General features: G+C 40.2%; 1 non-coding gene across 1 annotated transcript; it reads left to right on the forward strand.

Moving 5' to 3' along the window:
- The first annotated feature begins 794 nt into the window (after positions 1–794).
- LOC130958466 (small nucleolar RNA R71) lies at positions 795–902 on the forward strand. The gene has a single exon (XR_009077586.1). It is a non-coding gene; the product is annotated as a small nucleolar RNA R71 (small nucleolar RNA).
- Positions 903–5615: the final 4713 nt, after the last annotated feature.

The following is a 5615-nucleotide window of genomic DNA, read 5'->3' on the forward strand; positions in this document are numbered from 1 at the left end:
TTCACTTCCTCTCCCTCCTCTCCAAATTCGGCCATGGTTATGGCTTTGCACTCTCCTTTTGGATTTTCTTCTGTATTACTTGGGAGAGTACTAAGAGGGAGTTCAATAACTTTCTTGCTCAGCTGTCCCACTTGTGCCTCCAAATTCCTAATGGAGGACCTTGTTTCAGTCATGAAACTTTGAGTGGTTTTGATTAGATCAGAGACCATGGTTGCTAAGTCAGAGGGGTTCTGCTTAGAATTCTCTGTCTGTTGCTGAGAAGATGATGGAAAAGGCTTGCCATTGCTAAACCTGTTTCTTCCACCATTGTTGTTGTTGAAACCTTGTTGAGGTTTCTCTTGATTCTTCCATGAGAAATTTGGGTGATTTCTCCATGAAGAATTATAGGTGTTTCCATAGGGTTCTCCTAGGTAATTCACCTCTTCCATTGAAGGGTTCTCAGGATCATAAGCTTCTTCCTCAGATGAAGCATCCTTAGTACTGCCAGGTGCATTTTGCATTCCAGACAGACTTTGAGAAATCAAATTAACTTGTTGAGTTAATATCTTATTCTGAGCCAGTATGGCATTCAGAGCATCAATCTCAAGAACTCCTTTCTTCTGACTTGTCCTATTGTTCACAGGATTCCTTTCAGAAGTGTACATGAATTGGTTATTTGCAACCATCTCAATGAGCTCTTGAGCCTCTGTAGGCGTCTTCTTCAGATGAAGAGATCCTCCAGCAGAGCTATCCAAAGACATCTTGGATAGTTCAGAGAGACCATCATAGAAAATACCTATGATGCTCCATTCAGAAAGCATGTCTGAGGGACATTTTCTGATTAATTGTTTGTATCTTTCCCAAGCTTCATAGAGGGATTCTCCATCCTTCTGTCTGAAGGTTTGGACTTCCACTCTAAGCTTACTCCATTTTTGATGTGGAAAGAACTTTGCCAAGAAGGCATTGACTAGCTTTTCCCAAGAGTCTAGGCTATCTTTAGGTTGTGAGTCCAACCATATTCTAGCCCTGTCTCTTACAGCAAAAGGGAATAGCATCAGTCTGTAGACCTCAGGGTCAACCCCATTAGTCTTGACTGTGTCACAGATTTGCAAGAACTCAGCTAAAAACTGATGAGGATCTTCCATTGGAAGTCCATGGAACTTGCAATTCTGTTGCATTAGAGAAACTAATTGAGGCTTAAGCTCAAAGTTGTTTGCTCCAATGGCAGGGATAGAGATGCTTCTCCCATAGAAATTGGGAGTAGGTGCAGTAAAGTCACCCAGCACCTTCCTTGCATTGTTGGCATTGTTGTTGTTTTCGGCTGCCATGGGTTCTTCTTCTTTGAAGAATTCGGTCAGGTCCTCAACAGAGAGTTGTGCCTTAGCTTCTCTTAGCTTTCGCTTCAAGGTCCTTTCAGGTTCAGGGTCAGCTTTAACAAGAATGCCTTTGTCTTTGTTCCTGCTCATATGAAAGAGAAGAGAACAAGAAAATGTGGAATCCTCTATGTCACAGTTATAGAGATTCCTTGAGGTGTCAGAGGAAAAGAAAAATAGAAGAAGAAGGTAGAAGAATTCGAACTTGATTAGATAGAGTTCGAATTGTGCATTAAGAAGGAGTAGTACTCCATAAATAGAAGGATGTGGAAGGGAAGAGAATTTTCGAAAATTAATTAAAAAGATGTCAAAAACATTTTGAAAAATTGATTGATAATTTTCGAAAATTCAAAGTGGAAAAGAAATCAAGTGATTTTTGAAAAAGATTTTGAAATTAGAAGTTAAAAAGATTTGATTGAAAACTTATTTTGAAAAAGATGTGATTAAAAAGATATGGTTGAAAAGATTTGATTTGAAAACAATTTTAAAAGATATGTTTTGAAAACAAATTTTTTTTAAAAGATTTGATTTTGAAAGTTAATGACTTGCCTAACAAGAAAATATATGATTCAAACATTAAACCTTCCTCAACAGAAAAGGCAACATACTTGAAATGTTCAATCTAATCATTAATTGTTAGTAAGTATCTTTGAAAAAGGAAAGAAATTGATTTTGAAAACATTTGATTGAAAAGATATGATTTGAAAAAGATTTGATTTTGAAAAACTTTGAAAACTTAAAAAAAATTGATTTGAAAAACAAAATCTTCCCCCTTGTGCCATCCTGGCGTTAAACGCCCAGAATGGTATCCATTCTGGCGTTTAACGCCCAAAATGCACCCTTTTTGGGCGTTAAACGCCCAACCAGGTACCCTGGCTGGCGTTTAAACGCCAGTCTGTCCTTCTTCACTGGGCGTTTGTACGCCCAGCTTTTCTGTATAATTCCTCTGCAGTATGTTCTGAATCTTCAATTCTTTGTATTATTGACTTGAAAAGACACAAATTAAAATATTTTTGGATTTTAATAATCAAAATGCAACAAGAATCAAATAACAATGCATGCAAGACACCAAACTTAGCAGTTTGTATACTACTGACACTATATGAGACACATAAACACTCAAGTCAAAAGAATTCAAAGATCAGAGTAAGAAATCATCAAGAATTACTTGAAGATCCTTAAGACACATGAATGAATGTATGCAATTGACACCAAACTTAAGATAAGACACTAGACTCAAGCAAGAAACATCAAATATTTTTGGTTTTTTATGATTTTGTGAATTTTTTTTGTGATTTTCGAAAATTAAGTGGAAAAAGATATCAAAATTCTTAATGAGAATTCCAGGAATCAGTGCAATGCTAGTCTAAGACTCCGGTCCAGGAATTAGACATGGCTTCACAGCCAGCCAAGCTTTCAAAGAAAGCTTCGGTCCAAAACACTAGACATGGCCAAAGGCCAGCCAAGCCTTAGCAGATCACTGCTCCAAAAGCAAGATTGATAAAAAAATCAACAAGCTTCTGTGATGATAAGTTGAAACCTCGGTCCAATGAGATTAGACATGGCTTCTCAGCCAGCCAGATTTCAACAAATCATCATGAAACTCTAGAATTCATCTTCAAGAATTTCGAAAAAATAAATACCTAATCTAAGCAACAAGATGAACCGTCAGTTGTCCATACACAAACAATCCCCGGCAACGGCGCCAAAAACTTGGTGCACGAAATTGTGATCACTACTTTGTCCATACTCAAATAATCCCCGGTAATGGCTCCAAAGACTTGGTGCTCAATACCATGGCATAAACACAACTTCGCACAACTAACCAGCAAGTGCACTGGGTCGTCCAAGTAATAATCCTTACGCGAGTAAGGGTCGATCCCACGGAGATTGTTGCTATGAAGCAAGCTATGGTCACCTTGTAAATCTCAGTCAGGCAGACTCAAATGGGTATAGTGATAAACGAATAAAGCATAAAGATAAAGATAGAGATACTTATGTATATCATTGGTGAGAGCTTCAGATAAGCGTATGAAGATGCCTTCCCTTCCGTCTCTCTGCTTTCCTACAGTCTTCATCCAATCCTTCTTACTACTTTCCATGGCAAGCTCATGTAGGGTTTCACCGTTGTCAATGGCTACCTCCCATCCTCTCAGTGAAAATGTTCCCATGCTCTGTCACAGCATATGGCTAATCAGCTGTCGGTTCTCGGTCAGGCCGGAATAAAATCCATCGATCCTTTTGCGTCTGTCACTAACGCCCCGCCTGCTAGGAGTTTGAAGCACGTCACAGTCATTCAATCATTGAATCCTACTCAGAATACCACAGACAAGGTTAGACCTTCCGGATTCTCTTGAATGCCGCCATCAGTTCTCGCCTATACCACGAAGACTCTGATCTCACGGAATGGCTGGCTCGTTTGTCAGGCGAGCACTCGGTTGTCAGGCGATCAACCATGCATCGTGTATCAGGAATCCAAGAGATATTCACTAAGCCTCGTATGCTTGTAGAACAAGAGTGGTTGTCAGTCACTTTGTTCATAAGTGAGAATGATGATGAGTGTCACGGATCATCACATTCATCAAGTTGAAGAACAGGTGATATCTTGGAACAAGAACAAGCGGAATTGAATAGAAGAACAATAGTAATTGCATTAATACTCGAGGTACAGTAGAGCTCCACACCTTAATCTATGGTGTGTAGAAACTCCACCGTTGAAAATACATAAGAACAAGGTCTAGGCATGGCCGTGAGGCCAGCCTCCTAGTGATCTAAGATAGCATAAAACTCAAAGATAGCTACCAAGATGTCAAATACAATAGTAAAAGGTCCTACTTATAGAAAACTAGTAGCCTAAGGTGTACAAAGATGAGTAAATGACATAAAAATCCACTTCCGGGCCCACTTGGTGTGTGCTTGGGCTGAGCAATGAAGCATTTTCGTGTAGAGACTCTTCTTGGAGTTAAACGCCAGCTTTGGTGCCAGTTTGGGCGTTTAACTCCCATTTTGGTGCCAGTTCCGGCGTTTAACGCTGGAATTTCTAGAGGTGACTTTGAACGCCGGTTTGGGCCATCAAATCTTGGGCAAAGTATGGACTATCATATATTGCTGGAAAGCCCAGGATGTCTACTTTCCAACGCCGTTGAGAGCGCGCCAATTGGGCTTCTGTAGCTCCAGAAAATCCACTTCGAGTGCAAGGAGGTCAGAATCCAACAGCATCTGCAGTCCTTTTGAGTCTCTGGATCAGATTTTTGCTCAGATCCCTCAATTTCAGCCAGAAAATACCTGAAATTACAGAAAAACACACAAACTCATAGTAAAGTCCAGAAAAGTGACTTTTAATTAAAAACTAATAAAAATATACTAAAAACTAACTAGATCATACTAAAAACATACTAAAAACAATGCCAAAAAGCGTACAAATTATCCGCTCATCAATGAACCGTCAGTTGTCCATACACAAACAATCCCCGGCAACGGCGCCAAAAACTTGGTGCACGAAATTGTGATCAATACTTTTTAATACACGAAATAATCCCTAGTAATGGCTCCAAAGACTTGGTGCTCAATACCATGGCATAAACACAACTTCGCACAACTAACCAGCAAGTGCACTGGGTCGTCCAAGTAATAAACCTTACGCGAGTAAGGGTCGATCCCACGGAGATTGTTGCTATGAAGCAAGCTATGGTCACCTTGTAAATCTCAGTCAGGCAGACTCAAATGGGTATAGTGATAAACGAATAAAGCATAAAGATAAAGATAGAGGTACTTATGTATATCATTGGTGAGAGCTTCAGATAAGCGTATGAAGATGCCTTCCCTTCCGTCTCTCTGCTTTCCTACAGTCTTCATCCAATCCTTCTTACTACTTTCCATGGCAAGCTCATGTAGGGTTTCACCGTTGTCAATGGCTACCTCCCATCCTCTCAGTGAAAATGTTCCCATGCTCTGTCACAGCATATGGCTAATCAGCTGTCGGTTCTCGGTCAGGCCGGAATAAAATCCATCGATCCTTTTGCGTCTGTCACTAACGCCCCGCCTGCTAGGAGTTTGAAGCACGTCACAGTCATTCAATCATTGAATCCTACTCAGAATACCACAGACAAGGTTAGACCTTCCGGATTCTCTTGAATGCCGCCATCAGTTCTCGCCTATACCACGAAGACTCTGATCTCACAGAATGGCTGGCTCGTTTGTCAGGCGAGCACTCGGTTGTCAGGCGATCAACCATGCATCGTGTTATCATGAATCCAAGAGATA

This window comes from Arachis stenosperma, chromosome 10 (genome assembly GCF_014773155.1).
Source record: "Arachis stenosperma cultivar V10309 chromosome 10, arast.V10309.gnm1.PFL2, whole genome shotgun sequence".
In the NCBI taxonomy this organism is placed as follows: Eukaryota; Viridiplantae; Streptophyta; class Magnoliopsida; order Fabales; family Fabaceae; genus Arachis; species Arachis stenosperma.